Raw genomic sequence first — 20444 nt, forward strand, 5'->3', positions numbered from 1 at the left:
CACTGTCCCAGTGCCAGCTGAGGAACTCCCTTTGCACTATCCAAATGCCAGTCCAAGAACTTCTTCAGCACCATCCCAATGCCAGCCCAGAAATTCCCTCAGCACTGTCCCAGTGCCAGCCCAGAAACTCCTTCAGTACTGTGTTGATATCAACATGAGCTTCCCTCGGCATTTTTGGAAGTGCCATTTACTGGGAAGTGTCGAATTAATGAACTGACTGAGAAATGGGTTATTCCTGTAAATATGCCATAAACTATATATTAATTCATTAAATGTTAACCATTCCTTGTCTACTGTTAAACTTTTGAATGTAGTTTCCTCGTCTGTAATAGTCAGCTGATGTTGATAACAATTTACTTCATTTAAAATAGAGTTATGAATCTTTGGAAGTTTATACCCTGAGGGTTTATAGAAGCTCAAGTACTGATTGCATTTAAAACTAAGACTGAAAGACTTCTGGATATTATTTAGACATTCAAAACATGTGGAGATAAGGTAGGCAAATAATATTGAGCTAGCAGCTCAGCCATGACCTAATGATGGTAGATTAGGTTGGTCTTGTTTCTTTTGTTCTTCTGTTTTAGTTTGAACTAAATCAATTATAATCTTCATTTAAATTCAAAGGATTGTGCTGGTTTTTCTACACAGAGTGTGCTAGGAACCTGATATGTGTCCCCTGGTTTAGTGATGGAAGTCAGCACAATAGGGACATTTAGGAGGGTTTTAGACAGACACCTAAAAATGCAGAATGTGGAAAGATATGGACATTGTGTAGGCAGAAGGGATTATTTAGTGGCATTTGATTACTAAGTTAATTAGTTCAACACAACTCTGTGAGCTGAAGGGCCTGTTCCTGCATTGTTCTGTGTTCTATTTCACTCCTCTGTACCTCCTCTTTAATATTCTTAACTTCTCCTCACCTATTCCCAACTATTTAGCCATATCCACAGCCATAGAACACTGGTCACAGATTGATTTTAATCCATTGAAACATTTCTCTCATTCCCCAGCTCTAGTGCCAATGATTCAGGCTATTGGGCCAAAACAATTTCTTTCCTCCCATGATAATGCTTGACCTGCTGAGTTCGTTCAGTAGATTGGTGTTGCTCCAGATTCCATTATCTGCAGTCTTTTGTCTACCCGTTAATTACAAACCTTTTCTCCCATCCGGCCTTTGAGTCATGTATTCAACTCTCTGATCTTACTAACCCTATGCCAGCTTGTATATGGCTCAGGTAATAATTTCAGAATCAGAATCAGGTTTATTATCACCGGCATATGACGTGAAATTTGAGACTGGGGAAACGGCGGCTGGCTCACAAATGGAGAAAGCTAGGGACGGTGTGTGAGGGAGGATAGGCAGGTGAGAGAGAAGGGACACACTCAAATTGAAGTTTTGAGATGTATTTATTTTAACGCAAGGAATGTTGTGAACAAAGTGATGAGCTTAGAGCATGGATCAGTACTTGGAGCTATGATGTTGTGGCCATTACAGAGACTTGGATGGCTCAGGGACAGGAATGGTTATTACAAGCGCCGGGTTTTAGATGTTTCAAAAAGGACAGGGAGGGAGGCAAAAGAGGTAGGGATGTGGCACTGTTGATCAGAGACAGTGTCACGGCTGCATAAAAGGTTGACGCCATGGAGGGATTGTCTACAGAGTCTCTGTGAGTGGAGATTAGGAACAGGAAGGGGTCAATAACTTTACTGGGTGTTTTTTATAGACTGCCCAATAGTAACAGGGATATTAAGGAGCAGATAGGGAATCAGATCCTGAAAGGTGTCATAATAACAGGGTTGTCATGATGGGAGATTTTAATTTCCCAAATATCGATTGGCATCTCCCTTGAGCAAGGAGTTTAGATGGGGTAAAGTTTGTTAAGTGGGTCCAGGAAGGTTTCTTGACACAATATGTAGATAAGCCTAAAAGAGGAGAGGCTGTACTTGATCTGGTATTGGGAAATGAACCCGGTCAGGTGTCAGATCTCTCATTGGGAGAGCATTTTGGAGATAGTGATCATAATTCTATACAATAGCATTGGAGAGAGATAGGAACAGACAAGTTAGAAAAGCGTTTAATTGAAGTAAGGGGAATTATGAGACTATCAGGCAGGAAATTGGAAGCTTAAATTAGAGACAGATGTTCTCAGGGAAAAGTACAGAAGAAATATGGCAAACACGGGGAAATCTGCAGATGATCGAAATTCAAACAACAACACACACAAAATGTTGGTGGAACCCTGACAAAGGGTCTTGGCCCGAAATGTCGACAGCGCTTCTCACTATAGATGCTGCCTGGCCTGCTGTGTTCCACCAGCATTTTGTGTGTGAAGAAATATGGCAAATGTTCAGGGAATATTTGTGTGGAGTTCTGTATAGGTACATTCCAATAAGACAGGGAAATTATGGTAGGGTACAGGAACCATGGTGTACAAAGGCTGTAATAAATCTAGTCAAAAAGAAAAGAAAAGCTTAAAAAGGTTCAGAGAGCTAGGTAATGTTCAGATCCTGAGAGGCAGGATTTATGAACATTTGGAGAGGTATAATATGATTAGGAATAGTCAGCACAGCTTTGTCAAAGGCAAGTCGTGCCTTACAAGTCTCATTGAATTTTTTGAGCATGTGACTAAACACATTGATGAAGGCAGAGCGGTAGATGTAGTGTATATTGGTTTCAGCAAGGCATTTGATAAGGTACCCCAAACAAAGCTTATTGAGAAAGTAAGGAGGCATGGGATCCAAGGGGACATTGCTTTGTGGATCCAGAACTGGCTTCCCCACAGAGGGCAAAGAGTGGTTGTAGACGGGTCATATTCTGCATGGAGGTCGATGACCAGTGGTGCGCCTCAGGATTCTGTTCTGGGACCCCAGCTCTTCGTAATTTTTATAAATGACCTGTATGAGGAAATGGAGGGTTGGGTTAGTAATTTTGCTGATGAGGGTGTTGTGGATAGTATGGAGGGCTGTCAGAGGTTACAGTGGGACATTGATAGAATGCAGAACTGGGCTGAGATGTGGCAGATGGTGTTCAACCCAAATAACTGTGAGGTGGTTCATTTTGGTAGGTCAAATATGATGGCAGAATATAGTATTAATGGTAAGACTCTAGGCAGTGTGGAGGATCAGAGGGATCTTGGGGTCCGAATCCATAAGATGCTCAAAGCAGCTGCACATGTTGACTCTGTGGTTAAGAAAACATACAGTGTATTTGCCTTCATCAATCTTGGGATTGAGTTTGGGAGCCTAGAGGTAATGTTGCAGCTATATAGGATCCTGGTCAAACCGCACATGGAGTACTGTGCTCAGTTCTGGTTGCCTCAGTAAAGGAAGGATGTGGAAACGATAGAAAGGGTGCAGAGGAGATTTACAAAGATGTTGCCTGGATTGGGGAACATTTCTTATAAAAACAAGTTGAGTGAACTCGGCCTTTTCTCCTTGGAGCGACAAAGGATGAGAGGTGACCTGACAGAGGTGTATAAGATGATGAGAGGCATTGATCATGTGGATAGTCAGAGGCTTTTTCCCAGGCCTGGAATGGCCAGCACGAGAGTGCACACTTTTAAAGTACTTGGAAGTAGGTACAGGGAAGATGTCAGATGTTCATTACACAGAGAGTGGTGAGTGCATGGCATGGGCTGCCAGCAATGGTGGTGGAGGTGGATACATAAGGTCTTTTCAGAGACTTCTACACAAGTACATTGAGCTCAGAAAAATAGGGGTTTATGAGTAACCCTAGGTAATTTCTAAGTAAGGACATGTTGGCACAGCTTTGTGGGCCAAAGGGCCTGTATTGTGCTGTAGGTTTTCTGTGTTTCTATGTTATAGATAGTTCAATGACTCGGGAACATAGATTTAAATCTTTAGTAAACAGGCATAAGGAGGAAAAACAATACAGGGAATAATTATAACATGGAATTCACCTCCTATTGAGATGTAAGAAATAGAATCAAATACTGCTTTCAGAAGGGGCTGTGCTGGAACTTAATAGAGAATAAGCTACTTGGTTGTGGAAAAAGAAGAGTTGAATTGAACTGTCCAGATTGATAATCAAAAGCTAGCATTCTTCCAAAGGCCAAATGGCTTGGTGTTCTAACAATTCTACAATATTACTATCCCATTGTAAGGTAGTAATTTTAAGTCAGGATATAAAATTAACCTACAGTGTGTAGCCGTGACTTATTAAATTAGACGAAATGGAATCCAAAAATGACAAACAACAAACACTGTATTGATCACTGCTGAAGTTTTTGATAATATAAGATATGGTAGTGTATATCATAAAATATGGATATATATATCTCCAACATCTAGCTAAGCGTCTGACTACCATCTATTTCATTTTGACATGAAGATCACTGAAACAGAATTTGAATCTAATAGCATGCCTGTTTTCAATGAGGCCATTGTGTGCATCTTTCAGATACTCTTGTGATAGTGTTCTTATGATCTTCCCTAAAAAGCAACCAGCCAGAAATAATACAGTTGTTGATCGGGAGTTGTTAATTGGAAGAAGTATAAAATACATAATCACTGGTGCAGAGAGTGTTTATGCCGATACTGTGTGTGAAGTGGTTTTTATATCACTGATGTAGTGCAATATTTACTGCTGGTTTGTATTATCATTAAATATATCTAAAAACCTGAGACTGCAGCTTTTAAAATCAAATTTTGCTCCTTCTGGTCAGATACATTCTTTGCTTACTTTGGCAGGCTTTGATATCTTTTCTAAACTTTTTTCTGGTCATCTGATGAGTCTTCCAAAAGCTTTATGATTAATTCTTCGTGATGCACAAACATAGCGGGTCTGTCCCAATCTTGCTCACCCAACCTGGAACATCTCATCTTCAAGTGCCATCATTTTATCTGCCGCAGGAGTTTTCCGACATTTTGGTAGCAGTGTACATCCCACCTCGAGCCCATGTCAAAAAGGCTTTGTACGAACTGAGCAACATAATGAACAGTGCACCCTGATGCCTTCCACATCATTTCAGGAGATTTTAACCAGGCTAGCTTGAAAAAGTCTCTAAATAATTATTGCCTACATATCACTTGTGCAACCAGAGGAGCCAACACACTAGACCTCTGTAATACTACAATCAAAAGTGGTTACTATACCATTCCACTTTGAAACGTCTAATCATCTGGCTGTACTTCTACTCCCTGAGTATATAGGTGGAGAGTGAACACCACAGCACTGGTAGAGGACCAAGAAGGTATGAGCAAGGGAGACTGCTTTGAATCAATGGGCTGGACAGTATTCAGCGATTCATCTTTGCGTCTGAATGAATATGCCACAGTTGTCACTGACTTCATTAAAACCTGTGTAGATGTATGTGTGCCTATGAGGATATTCTATACATCCCTGACTCAAGAGCTGTGGATGAACCAGGAGATTCATAGTCTGCTGAGGGCTAGCTCTGTGGCATTCAATTCTGGTAATCCAGGACTATACAAGGAGGTCATGTATGACTTACAGAGGGCAATGTCAAGAGCAAAAGAACAATTCCAATCAAGGTTAGAGGTGGAATCGGATGCATGTCCACTCTGGAAGGGTTTGCAGGCCATTACTTCCTACAACGTGAAACCCCCAGACATTCCATTCCCAGATGAGCTTAGCGCCTGTTATGCTCACTTTGAAAGGGAGAATAAAACTACAGCTATGAGGATCTCCGCAGCATCTGGTGACCCTGTGATCTCTGTCCCTTGGTGGCCAAAGTCAGAACATCCTTCAAGAGGGTGAACCCTCGCAAGACGACAGACCCCCAGGGTATACCTAATATGGCTCTGAAAATCTGTCAACCAACTGGCGGGTGTGTTCAAAGACATTTTCAATTGCTCATTGCTACAGTCAGAATTTCCCACCTGCTTCAACAATCATACCGGTAAGAAGAGCAGGGTGAGCTGTTTTTAATGACTATTGTCCAGTTACACTCACATCTATGGTGATGAAGTGGTTGAGCGGTTGGTTACGCTTAGATTCAGATCCTGCTTAATCAAGACCTGAGCCCACTACGATTTACCTATCACCACAATAAGCCTACAGCAGGTGTGATCTCATTGGCTCTTCATACTAATACTTACTGCTGTTTACTGACTGCAGGTCAATGTTGTGCCGATCAACTAACCTACTCTAGAAACGGCCTAGAATTTCCCTCGCACATAGCCCTCTATTTTTCTCAGCTCCATGTACCAATCTAAGAGGCTCTTAAAAGATCCTATTATATCGAATTCCACCACCACCACCAGCAGTGCGTTCCACGCACCCACCATTCTCTGTGTGAAAAATTTACCCCTGACATCCCTTGGTACCTATTTCCAAGCACCTTAAAACCATGCCCACTTGTGTTAGCCATTTCAGCCTCTGGCTATCTACATAATCAATGACCCCCATCATCTAATACACCTCTATCAGATCACATCTCATCCTCTGTCACTCCAAGGAGGAAAAGCCAAGTACACTCAACTTATTCTCATAGGGTACACCCTCCAGTCCAGGTAACATCCTTGTAAATCTCCTCTGTGCTCCCTCTATAATATCATAAAGAATCATTGGAAAAAGCTTTCAGACAAACTCACTCAAAAATACCCAACTTTCTCAATTTTATTTCTGACCGCACAAAATCTCTGCTTCTATTAACTTGCTTAATTCTTCCCTTGCTTCTGTCTTAGACCATAAGACCATAAGACATAGGAGCAGAATTAGTCCATTCAGCCCATTGATTCTGCTCCCCCATTCCATCGTGGCTAATCCTGATCCCACTCAACCCCATACCCTTGCCTTCTGGCCATTCCCTTGGTGCCCTGTAACTATCAACTTCCACATTAAATATACTCACAGATTTGGCCTCCTCTGCCATTCTATGGCAGAACATTCCACAGATTCACTACTCTCTGGCTAAAAAAATTCCACCTTATCTCTTTTCTTAAAAGTTGCCCCTCCATTAGAGGCTGTGCCCGCTAGTTCTGGATACACCCACCATAGGAAACATCCTTTCTACATCCACCCTATCTAGTTCTTTCAACATTTGGTAGGTTTTGATGAGATCACCCTGCATTCTGCAGGCACAAACCTGTCAAACACGTCTCTTATGTTAACCCCTTCATTCCCAGAATCATCCTTGTGAACTCCCCTGGACTCTCTTCAATGACAACGCATCATTTCTGAGATATGGGGTAGATAATACTCCAAGTGCAGTCTTGAAGCCCTGCATCCAATACTTTCAGCTAACCGTGGTGTCATTTTCTCTGCAAACTTGAACATGTCTTACGCACAACTGCTTAAGTCATAACTCCTGATCTAGCTCAATCTATTTTTTTTCTATTTTCAGTACATGGGTATCATTAACAAGGCTGACATTTATTGTCCATCCTTAATTACCCCTGGTGAGGTGATAGTGGGACACTTTGAATGGTTGTAGTTTTTCTTCAAGCTTACTCCAACTGTGTTGTTCAATAAGGTGTTTCAGGATTTAGCCCCACCGATTTCTCTTTTCAAGTCAGGAATATGGCAAGCTTGAAAGGGAAAGTCTGGATAATAGTGCTTAATACACCTGCTATCTTTGACTTTCTTGATGGTAGAGATCATATGTTCGAAAAACCAAGGTGAGTATACGTCCTAATTTAGCATCTGTGTGTCAGAAACCTATCTGAGAAATAGCCTGAGACAGTTAAGGTACTCTATAAATAGTTATTATTAGAGTTATTTCAGCCTGGTAGAAAGGGTCTAGAGATAGTTCTCAGTATGTCTTAACAGCTAATTGGAAACTAGATGGTATCATTGAAATCTCTATTTAACACACCAATCAATATGATATAAAAAATTTCCTCAGTGGATGAGTTGTTTAACAGAAAAATGGCTGCAAATTAATAAAATGTTATGAAAGCCTGAATTTGGAGAGAACAAATAATCATCAAGCTTGAGAATAATTAGAGGTGGAGCATTATTATGAAAGTGACAGGAACCATATGTGATGAGAAAATAAAAATCAATGAACTACAGCTTCTGCAGATCTGAAATAAACCAGGAATTGCTTTTAGTCGCAATAGGATAGACAGCATTTGTGTAAAAAAAAACACAGCTAGTGGAGTTTTGGTGACACAGCTTGAAAAGCTGCTGCTCCAATCTCCAAGGATCCACTTCCAGCTGACCAACACACACAAAATGCTGGAGGAACTCAGCAGGCCAGGCAGCATCAATGGAAAAAAGTACAATCGACATTTCAAATCCTGCTGAAGGGTTTCAGCCCAAAACACCAACTGTACTTTTTTCCATAGATGCTGCCTGGCCTGCTGAGTTCCTGCAGCATTTTGTGCGTGTTGCTTGGATTTCCAGCATCTGCAGATTCTCTCTTGTTTGTGACCTCACTTCCTGTTGTTCCATTTTCCTCCCATAGACATGAAGGTTAATAGGGTTAATTGCCTGTAGTGTAGAATATTTAACTCTGAACGAGTTGACAAGAATGCAGGAGAATAAAATGGGATAAGTGTAGGAATAGATACAGGCCGCAGGTGCTGGTATCTGGAACTCGGGTCAAGTATCATCTGTGGAAGGAAAGGAATTGTCAACACTTTTGGTCAAAACCCTATCTAAGGACTGAGAGTAGAGAGGCAAGATGGCCTGTATAAAGAGGAGAAGAGGTGTGTGTCAAAGGAGTCAGAGGTGATTGGTGGACTAAGTATTGCCATGGGGGGGGGGGGGGATGCCAGGTAAGAGAGGGGAGCAGGAATGGCATTAGAGACAATAGCTGATTCATGGGTGGAGGCAAACAGAAAGAGGAAAGAGAAAAAGTGGTGGGGGGGGAAGTAGGTTGAGCAAGGAGGGCAGGAGGGAGATTATGAAAATAGGAGACAGCTGCTAGAGGGAGATAAGATAGAGCACAATAGGCTATCAATGCTGGAATCTGATAAGTAAAGGAGGTGATAGTGAGAGAGGTGAATGGTAAATGAGAAGCTGAGCACAAAAAACAAACAGACTGAGTCATTTGCATTATTACTAATGACCATAAAACTACCAGAATGTCATAAGACTCAACACACACAAAATGCTGGAGGAACTCAGCAAGCATCTATGTTTCAGGCTGAGACCCTTTGGCAGGACTGGAAAATGAACCTGGAAACTGTGCGGTACAAGCTGGCAATGAAGACTTATTCCCAGAAAGGATACATGGCTGTGGTAATGGGACTGGGTGAGCACGTGGTCAAAGAGTTGGTGGGTTGCAGAGATCACAGAGGGGGAGCAGTGAAAGAGGGTTTCACTGAACTCATGTGGAAGGGAAGATTTAAACTTCTTCAGGTAGGCATCCCTGGAAGAGAATTGGCAATATACCAATGTTTGTAGTAATCCAATCACAACCATGTGTGTCTTGCCTGGATTTCCAGCATCTGCAGATTTTCTCATTTGTCATGAAACCCAGTTGGTTCACTAATGACCCCTACAGAGGAACCCTGATGCAGTCTGGCTTTAATGTGACTCCAGTCCCACCAAAGACTGACAAATGGCCAAACATGTTGTCTGATACAGCTATAATGAAATAAAGAAAGAATAATACTACACATATCAACCTCAACACGAGTGTATCTACAGATGCTGGAAATAAATAAAATCACAAAATGCTGGCAGAACTCAGCAGGTCAGACAACATCTATAGGAGGAGGTAGTGACGATGTTTCGGGCTGAAACCCTTCATCAGGAGGGTTAACCTAGGCATCAAACCTGGTCATGCTTAACTTGATAGCAGAACTTGTAAAGCCAAGAGGAAACTTATTAAGTGTTTAAGTGCTGCCATGGACCACTGGAATCAAAATGGCTTAGAGTCATAGACTCTCGTACTGAAATAGGCCCTTTGGCCCATCTAGTCTGTTGTGAACTATTTAAATTGTCTCCTCCTATTGAACTGCACTGGGATCATAGCCTTCCATACCCCTACCATCCATGTAGCTATCCAAAATTCTCTTGAATATTGAAATCAAGGTCCCATGCACCACTTATGCTGGCAACATGTTCCATACCCTCACGACCCTCTGAGTGAAGACGTTTGCCCTCATGTTCCCCTTAAACTTCCACCTTTCACTTTCAATCTATGATCACTAGTTGTAGCCCCACCCAGACTTAATGGAAAAAGTCTGCTTGCATTGACCCTGTCTATACCCCTCATAATTTTGTATACCTCTATCAAATTACCTGTCAATCTTCTATGTTCCAAGGAATAAAGTCCTAACTTATTCAAACTTTCCATTTAACTCAGGTTTTTCAGTACCAGCAACATCATTGTAAATTTTCTGTATACTCTTTCAACCTTATTTACATCTTTCCTATAGCTAGGTGACCAAAACTGCACGCGATACTGAAAATTGGGCATCACCATTGTCTTGTACAACTTCAACATAACATCTCAACTCCTGTACTCAATACTTTGATTTATGAAGGTCGATATGCCAAAAGCTTTCTTTATGACACTATCAACCTGGGACACCATATTCAATGAATTACGAACCTGTATTCCTGGATTGTTTTGTTCTACTGCACTCCTCCGTGCCCCACCATTCACTATATAAGACCTATCTAGTTGGTCCCAATGAAGTGCAACACCTTGCACTTGTCTGCATTACATTCCATCTGCCATTTTCATCCCATTTATCCAGCTGGTCCAGATCCTGCTGCAAGCTGTGATATTCTTTCTAGCTATCCACAACACCTCCAATCTTGATTTCATCTGCAAATTTGCTGATCCATTTAACCAAATTACCATCCAGATCATTGATATAGATGACAAACAACAACAGACCCAGCAACAATCCCTGCATCACTCCACTATTCACAGGCCTCCAGTCAAAGAGGCAACTATCTACCACAACTCTCTGGCCTCTCACACAAAGTCAATGTCTCATCCTATTTACAACCTCATCGTGAATGCCGAACAACTTAACATTCTTGACCAACTTCCCATGTGACACCTTGTCAAACGCCTTCCCAAATTCCATGTAGACAATATCCACTGTCTTGCCACCATCAACTTTCTGGGTAACTTCCTCGAAAAATTGGTTCGATTAGATAGACATGATGCCATGATGTCTATCCTTAATCAGTCCATATCTATCCAAATACTCATATATCTAGTCCCTTAGAATAAAACAATAAGACCATAAGGCATAAGAGCAGAATTAGGCCACCTGGCCTATCTAGTCTGCTCTGCCATTTCATCATGGCCGATCTATTTTTCCTCTCAGCCCCAATCTCCTGCTTTCTCCTTGTGTCTCTTCATGCCCTGACCAATCAAGAATCTACCAACCTCTGCCTTAAATATACATACAGACATGGCCTACACAGCTGCTTGTAGCAAAGGATTCCACAGATTCACCACTCTCTGGATAAAGAAATTCCTCCTCATCTCTGTTCTAACAGGACACCACTCTGTTCTGAAGCTGTGTCCTCTGGTTGTTAACTTTTGCACCATAGGAAACATCCTCTCCATATCCACTGTATCAAGGCCTATTACTATTCAATAGGTTTCAATGAGGTCACCCCTCATAATCCTGAATTCCAGTGAATACAGTCCCAGAGCCATCAGATGCTCTTCACATGACAAGCCATTCAGTCGTGGAATCAATTTCGTGAAACTCCTTTGAACCCCCTCCAGGTTCAGCACATCCTTTCTAAGATAAGAAGCCCAAACTCCAAATGAGGCCTTTCCAGTGCAGTATAAAGTCTCAACATTACTTTCCTTGCTTTTATATTCTCGTCCTCTTGAAATGAATGCTAACATCACATTTGCCTTCCTCACCACAGAGTCCAACTGCAAAGTAACCTTTATGGAATTCTGCACAAGGACTCCCAAGTTGCTTTGCACCTCAGTTTTTTGTATTTCCTCTCCATTTAGAAAATAATCAACTCTTTCATTTCTTCTACCAAAGTGGAAGAAATTCTACCATACATTTCCCAACACTGTATTCCATCTGCCATATCTTTGCCCATTCTGCTAACCTGTCTCAGTCCTTCCATAGCCTATCCACTTTCTCAACTTATCTTTGTATCAATAAGTAGGTGGGTACCTATTGATACTATGGGTTCAATTTAATGTCAGAGAAATGTATACAATATACATCCTGAAATTCTTTTTCTTCTCAAACATCCACAAAAACAGAGGAGTGCCCCAAAGAATGAATGACAATTAAATGTTAGGATCCCAAAACACCTCCCCAGCTCCCCACTCCCACCCACAAGCAGCAGCAAAGTGACAACCCCCCTTCCCCACCAGCAAAAAAAGCATCTGCGCCCCCCCCCCCCCCACCGAGCACTCAAGCGTGCAGCAAAGCATTAATAAAGACAGACTAGCAGTACCCCAAAGACTACTCATTCACCTGGTAATTCGACAGACCACAGGCTCTCTCTCTCTCCCTAACAAGGTAAAAAGAGGTATCCCTGTTTCACAGAGAGAGGGGAGACATAACAAAACAATTCACTGATTTATGGTGTTAAAAGTCTGTTGCGTCACTTTTTTTGAGCTCTGTGCCCACAGAGCACACAGCCGGCAGCCAGCTCACTGCTTTTGATCTTCCGTGTACTCCCATGACACAACAGTTTTCTGTGATGGCACTGACCTCGAATCTGCCTGCCTCCAGAGCCACAAAGATCCAGCACCCTGAAGGTGCACTGGTCTTCTGGGCTGCAACCTCAGCATATTGAAAAGCAGCCAATCATGTGGCCCCAAGAGCGGGTCCCATTCCCACAGAGAACCGAAATCAGTGTGTAACTCCAGGTCAGGGTCTTCAAAAGAACCCTGAAAAGGAAAAAAGAAGAGATATTAAAGATAGAAATAGAGCTGTTTCCAAAGATGCAAGCAAAGGAGTTGCTGTTAGGTGCCATCATCCTACGTTCCACCTTCCTTAAACTATCATCTCAAACTTTGCAAAAGGCCATCTATTCCATCGCCTAAATCATTAATGTAAAACGTAAAAAGAACTGGGCCCAAAACAGACCCCTGTGGAACACCACTAGTCACCCGCAGCCAACCAGAAAAGGCTCCCAACTCTTTGCTTCCACTGCTATATCCATGATAGAACGTTTCCTGTTAAACCATGGGCTCATAACTTGTTAAGCAGCTTCATATTTGGCACCTTGTCAAAGGCCTTCTGAAAAACAACCGATTTTCCTTTATCTATCCTCCTTCTTATTTCTTCAAAGAATTCTGACAGACTTGTTAGGCAAGATTTTGCTTTGAGGAAACCATGCTGACTATGGCCTATTTTATCATGTGCCTTCAATTACCCCAAAACCACATCTGTAACAAGCAACTCCAACAGCTTTCCAACCAGAGGTCAGACTAACTGGCCTATAATTTCCTTCCTTTTCAGCCTCTCTCCCTTCTTGAAGAGTGGAGTGACATTTGAAATTTTCCGGTCTTACAGAGCCATTCCAGAATCTGGTGAATCTTGAAAGATCATTACAAATGCCTCCACAATCTCTTCAGCCACCTGCTTCAGAACTCTGGGGTGACGTATGTAATTCACATAATACATAGAACATGTAATTATTTTAATGACTAAGAATGCTTAATCAAACGATTCATGTATATACAATTATTCAAATATTACTTAAATAGTAAAGGCACGATACTCTCCCATACAGATAGTGGTAGAAATGTTTACACCCCAAACCAGGCTCAAACCTCTCTGTCAAACTGTGCACAATTTTTCTCTCAGCGGTAGGGGAGTGCGATACAAAGCTGTGATACATTCACTTCCATCACTCATAATGTTGCCAGGACTGCAACTATTCTATAAGGCAAGCTTCAATGGACATTCTGAATCATAATGTGTCAGTACGGTGTCTGCCAGCACCATTTCCCTTTGCCTCTTAGAAAGCTATCTTGCACAAATTTTGTCCTTTGCTATTTCTTCCTGATTTGCAGAAATGAATTCAAGGGGTGGAGTACAGTAGTCAAGTCTGTTAGGAATCTGCTCTAGTAATTAACAAATCCTAAAAAGGACTGCAATTCCTTGGCCCTAGGGTTGTACACTTGTATGTGACCACAGTAAGTGATGTTTGGTTTAAAGAATTCAAACTTGCCGTGTCATGCTCAGAGCCCTTAATCTTCTAAACTTTTTAACACTGTCTTGAGATTTTGGTGATGTATCTTGTCACCCTTACCCAAAACAATGCTTTTTCTTCTATATTATTGAACTGTTGCTGCCAAGTTAACAAATTTCACGTCACATGCCAAAGATAATAAACCTGATTCTGACTCTGATTCTGATTCTGATCCAGGTAACAGTGAGTGACTGGGCAACCTTGCAACACCTCATCCATAGCTTTCTGCCAGAGTGCAGGTACAGATGCTTCTTCAGAAATAAGCCTATTATAGTGAAAAAGCTCTTTGTGAGTGCTTATGGTGGGAAACACTTTGGACTCTTCTTCCATCTGCAAGTAGGACACAGCAAACTCCACTTTGCTGAAGTGTTTTTCTCCAGAAAGGTTTGCAAAGTTATCCTCTATCCTGGGCAGAGGGTATTGATCTACTTTCAGTACTGGGTTGATGGTAACCTTAAAATCACCAGAGATCCTGACAGATCCATTCTTATTACCTGCTGGGCCTTGGGTTCCACTCAACCTCAGAAAGAATTCCTTCAGACTCCATGCAATCTAGCTCACTGGCTACTTTATTGCAGGTGGTATAAGGAACTGGACAAGTATCATGTTGCAAAACATGATACCTGTAATGTCATACCAACCAATCTCTAATTGCACCACAAGTTCATCCATCTTATTCTGAATGCTACGCACATTTAAATACAGCACCTTCAGTCCTGCATTCTTCAGCCTTTTGAATTTTGCCTCCGTGGTACAATTTAACTCTTTGCTCTGTCTGTATTTGTACCCAATCACTGGCTCATCCTTCCTTACATTCATTTTATACCATCATCTACTTGTAAGCCTCCTGGTTCATCCTCATCTCTATCACACCAGATCCCACCCCCTTGACATATTAGTTTAAACCACTCCCAACAGCTCTACTAAACTTGCCCACAAGAATATTGGTCCCCCTCAGATTCAAATGCAATTCGTCCCTTTTGTACAGGTCTCATCTGCCCCAATTATCCAGAATCTGAATCCCTGTCCCCTAGTCCAATTCTTCAGTCACGCATTTATCTGCCACCTCACTCTATTCCTATCCTTGCTGTCATGTGGTACAGGCAGCAATCCTGACATTACTATCCTTGAGGTCCTGCTTCTCAGCTTCCTTCCTAACTCCCTATATTCTTTTTTCAGGATCTCCTCCCTTTTGCTTCCTATGTCAAGGGCACCTATATGTACCATGACTTCTGGCTGCTCACCCTCCCTTTTCAGGATATTGTGGATGGATCCAGAAACATCTCAGACCCTGGCACCTGGGACGCAAACTAACATCAGTGTTTCCTTTTTGCGTCCACAGAATCGCCTACCTGTCCCACTGACTGTAGTATCCCCTATTACTGCAGCCATCTGCTTCGGCTCCCTATCCTACCCTTCAGTTCCTTACCCTTCTAAGCCACAGGGCCAGACTCAGTTCCACAGGCATGGCTGCTGTTGCTTCCCCCAGCTGGATCCACCAAAATACTCAAAATAGAGTACTTATTGTTGAAGGGACGGCTGCAGGGATGGTCTTCACTGTCTGATGTTCCCCCCTCCCTCTCCTGACAGTCACCCTTTCATCTGTCTCCTCTAGCCTTGGGATGACTACCTTCGTGTAACTCCTGTCTATCTTTGCTTCACTTTCCCTAACAAGCCGTAGGTCATTGAGCTGCAGCTCCAGTTCCTGAGCACGTTTCTGGCTCCCATATTTTTCTTTCAATTAATTTTATGGTTTGAAGTTGCAAAACATAACAAATGCAGCATTGTGTCAGCTTCAGTACAGAATTCTATAGTGCAAGATCTTGCACATTGGTGTTTAGTATTTGTGAATGTAACCTTTACTACTGTCTCTTAAAGAGATGTTTCACAATACAACTTGTGCTTGTTTCCTCTTAATAAATGAATGCTGCAACAATGGGATAAAGGTGGGAGAGTGCTCTGTGTAATTCAGAATATATAGGATTCGTCAGTGCCATGGAAAGAAGTACATTAATGCTTATCAAAAATTCCCAGCAAAATATAAAAGTGTTAAGTTCCTCGTGGGGACTAAAACACTCTGAAATTGATAGTCAAAATTCAATTGCTCAGCACTTTTATTTATTTACATACAGCACAGAGAAGGCCCTATGGCCCTTCAAGTCGAGTCGTCAGCAATTCCCCAGTTTAATCCGAGCCTAATCATGTGACAATTAACAATGACCAATTAACCTAAAAACCATACACCTTTGGAATATGGGAGGAAACTGGAGCACCCAGTGGAAACCCATGTGATGATGGGAGAACGTACAAATTCCTTACAGGCAGTGGCAGGAATTGAACCCAGGTTGCTGGTACTGTAAAGCACTGTGCTAACCATTGCACCACCACGGCACCATACTATCCTTTTGTTTCAGAGAGGGATAATTACATTCAGTGGCCACCTTATTAGGAAAAGGAGGTACCGAATAAAGTAACTACTGAGTCTACGTCTGTGGTCTTCTGCTGCTGCAGCAAAACGACGTCAAGGTTCAACATGTTATGCATTCAGAGATGCTCTTCTGCAGACCAATGTTGGAACGTGTGGTTGCTTGAGTTACTATTGCCCTGCTGCCAGATGACTGGCTGATTAAATGTTTGCATTAATGAGCAGATGTACAGGTGAATCTAACAAAGTGGCCACTGGGTGAATGCATATTGCAAAACCCAATTGTTCAAGTACACTAGGAGGTTATTTCCCACTCTCAGTATGTACTTTGTAGAATATTTAAAATTAATGTTTTTAGCTTTCCTAATTAAGTTGTAATCTTAATTGACAATTGGTTTATCATTGTCATATCTACCAAAATGCAGTGAAAAACTTTGCATGCTCTCTGGACAGTTCATTCCATTCATAAGCCTATTGAGGAAATACAAAAGGAAAGACAATAACAGAATGTAGAATCTTGTGTTACAGCTACGGTGAAGGTGCATTTCAGGTAGTCACAAAGTGCAGGGGCCATGGTGAAGTATACTGAAGTATCACGAGTTCCTTATCACACAAGAGGTCCATTTAAGAGTCTTCTAACAACAGTGTAGAAGTTGTCCTTGAACATGGTGGTAGGTACAGACAGGCTTTTTAATCTTCTGCCCAAAGGAAGGGGGAGAAAAGAGAATGACTGGGGTGGGAGGGGTTATTTAGGTTGCTTTTCTATGGAGGTGGGAAGTATAGTCTTCATTAATAGAGGGGAAGCTGGCTTTCATGATAGATTGGGCTGTGTTCACAGCTCTGCAATTTCTTGTGGTCTTAGAGCAATTAATACTTTTTAACAGAAAAGTCTGTAAACAATTACAGCTGCTGTTCCTAATGAAAGGAGGCATGGATGAAAATCTCAATAATTGTAATAGAACTATTGGTGTTGACATGTCAGTCCATGGCCTCCTCTACTGCCATGAAGAGCCCACGTTCAGGTTGGAGGAGCAACACATTATATTCCATCTAGGTAGCCTCCAAACTGATGGCATGAATATTAATTTCCCAAACTTCTGGTAATTGCCCCCTCTTCTTCACATTCCCCATACCCATTTCACTTTATCTCCTTACCTGCCCCTCATCCCCCTCTGATGCTCCTCCCCCTTCCCTTTCTTCCATGCCTTCTGTCCTTTACTATCAGATTCCTGCTCCTCCAATCCTTAATCTCTTTCATCATTTGGCCAGTTCTTTACTTCACCCCTCCCCCTCTCCCGGTTTCACCTATCATCCATTACCTTGTAATCCTTCCTCTGCTCCCCTCACCTTCTTACTCTGATTTCTAATCTCTTTCCCCCCCCAGTCCTGATGAAGGGTCTCGGCCCGAAACATCAACTGCTTACTCTTTTCCACAGATGCTGCCTGGCCTGCTGAGTTCCTACAGCATTTTGTAAGTATTACTTTGATTTTCAAAATCTGAAATTTTCTCTTGCTTGTGATGAAACTATTGGAATGTCTGAAAGCAACACACACAAAATGCTAGAGGAACTCAGCAATTCAGGCAGCGTCTATGGAAGGGAATAAATGCTCGAAACATCAATTGTACATTTCCCTCCAAAGATGTTGCCTGACTTGCTGAGTTCCTCAGCATTTGTGTGTACTGCTAATTTTTTCCAGCATCTGCAGAATCTCTTGTGTCTGAAAAGCTCACCTGGTTCACCAATGCCATTCTTGTAAGGAAATCTACTATCTTTACCTGACATTGCCTATATGTGTCACTGGACCTACCAATGTGATTGTCTCCTCAATTTTCAGTTCAGTGGCAATAAAAACATAAGTAATTACCAGGATTTCCAGGCATGTCTTTATCTGATGAACAAAAGCTTCTTTAAAAGTTATTTTTTGGAAAAATAAGACATTTATACATTGTGACACATGCTGAATATATTGCATACACCATTATTTGAGGAAATTGCTGAGTTACAAGCTTCAAAGCAACAACTTAACAAGGGTAGAGATCTTGTTTGTTAGCTTTATTCTAGAACTGTATTTTTCCATTCCAACAGAATTACGTCCCTGCTGTTTACTTTCGTTCTCTGGCGCTCTTGAAAATTTGCTTTGTTGGCATTTATTTTTGTCCTAAATGAGGAAGCAGGTTGTGATGTCTGTCATAGTTCAGAAAGAATCAGTTCACCCTGCATTGAAAGCAGCACAACAAAACAAATCTGCAGACATGGTGTAATACCCTTTTCCTTTCCCATAGCAGTAAGCTATAAAAAATGTATGTAGTGAGATGGCCCAGTCCATGAACTTTTGATGAGAGAAAAATATTCAGTGCTTGCTGCTTTGAAAACATTAAGTTGAATGCAGACTTAAAGATATTGCAGGGACACCATTGAACATAAAAATGTACAAACTGTCTTCAATAAGTCCGTGTACATCTACTGGGTGTACGGCTTTAAAATCTTCTTTATTCAATCAAGGCAATTTGAAGATTTGACAAGAACTTACATAAGAATACAGCACAAGAATTGAGAACAGAGTCCATATTGTCCTTGGAACTTGCTCCACTCTCCATCAAAATCCTCAATGATAAATACCATTTTCCTTTACTATCTCTTGATTCCCTTCCAAAACCTATAAACTTCTGCCCAAAATGAACTCTACTACCAAGCCTCCACAGCTCTCCAGGGAAGAAAATTACAGGTTCTCAGCCTCTGAGTTAAGATGTTTAGGACCTTTTCTCCATAAAACTTGCCAAAAATGTTAGATAAAAATCTGCACCCTTAGTCGTATGATAAAGGACCATTAAAGTAGGTAATAAAATACTCCAAATGAAAAAATACTGTGTTCAGGACAGGTGCTGAGTCTGGGGAAGTTGGTAAGGGGCAGTGGAAGTGCCAGGCAGTTAGGGTCAACACATACAAACAAGCTAGAGGAACTCAGCAAGTCGGGCAGCATCCGTTGAAATGAGCAGTCAACGTTTCAGGCCAAGACCCTTCATCAGGACTGATGAAAGAGGGGAAGGGGCCTTATGAAGAAGGTGCCAGGTGAAAAACCAATCAGAGGAAAGATCAAGGGGTTGGGGAGGGAAAGCAGGGAGGTGATAGGCAGGAAAGGTTAAGAAGGAATGTAAGGGGAAAGCACTATGGATAGTAGAAGAAGGCAGAGAGGTGATAGGCAGTTGGAAGAGAAGACCGAGTGAAAGTGGGTTGGGGGAAGGGAAAGGGAGGGAATTACCAGAAGTTGGAGAATTCGATGTTCATACCAAGGGCATTTAGGGTGGAGTTGAATCCCAGGAAGCATTGAAAACAAAGGTCTCAAAACTTCAATTGTATAACTGACATGTTTTTATGTGCCTCATCACTGAACTGAAATGTAAAATTGATTGTTAAATGTGACAATTCATAGGTTCCACAGAATATTAGGGAAAATTCAACTTTGCTTTTCAGTGCACAGGAAGGCTATTGGCACAAAGCAGCTGCATCTCTCATTATGAACCACACATTTTATTTTGCTGTAACACCAGAGGATGAATTTAACTTCATACAACCTCAGTGGAAAAAGCCTACTTGCATTTACTATAGTCTTTATAACTTTGTATATCTCTATTGAATCTCCCCTTAATCTTCTATGCTCCAAGGAATAAAGTCCTAAGCTATTCAACCTTTCCCTAACTCAGGTCCCAGCAACATCCCTGTGAATTTTCTCTGCACTTCTTCAATCTTGTTTATGCCTTTTCTATAGGTAGGTGACCAAAATGTGCTGACTGCCCCCGCTCACTTTTTGCAAACTCTCTCTCCCCCTCCAAGCAATCCTGAGAACTCTGTCATACAAAATATTGATAGGATAGTACTCTATGCCTGCCAGGATGACAAGAAATTGTAGAGTGATGTAGACACAGCTCACTCC

General features: G+C 41.7%; 1 long non-coding RNA gene across 1 annotated transcript in view; it reads right to left on the reverse strand.

Annotated features, from left to right (window-relative positions):
* The window catches only part of LOC132397218 (uncharacterized), a 73610-nt gene that overhangs the window by 33630 nt on the left and 19536 nt on the right, over positions 1 to 20444 (reverse strand). The window contains exon 4 of the long non-coding RNA XR_009513309.1: positions 12598 to 12776. This is a non-coding gene — a long non-coding RNA (uncharacterized LOC132397218). The remainder of the gene's footprint in view (positions 1 to 12597; positions 12777 to 20444) is intronic.

This window comes from Hypanus sabinus, chromosome 1, assembly GCF_030144855.1.
Source record: "Hypanus sabinus isolate sHypSab1 chromosome 1, sHypSab1.hap1, whole genome shotgun sequence".
Lineage (NCBI taxonomy): Eukaryota > Metazoa > Chordata > Chondrichthyes > Myliobatiformes > Dasyatidae > Hypanus > Hypanus sabinus.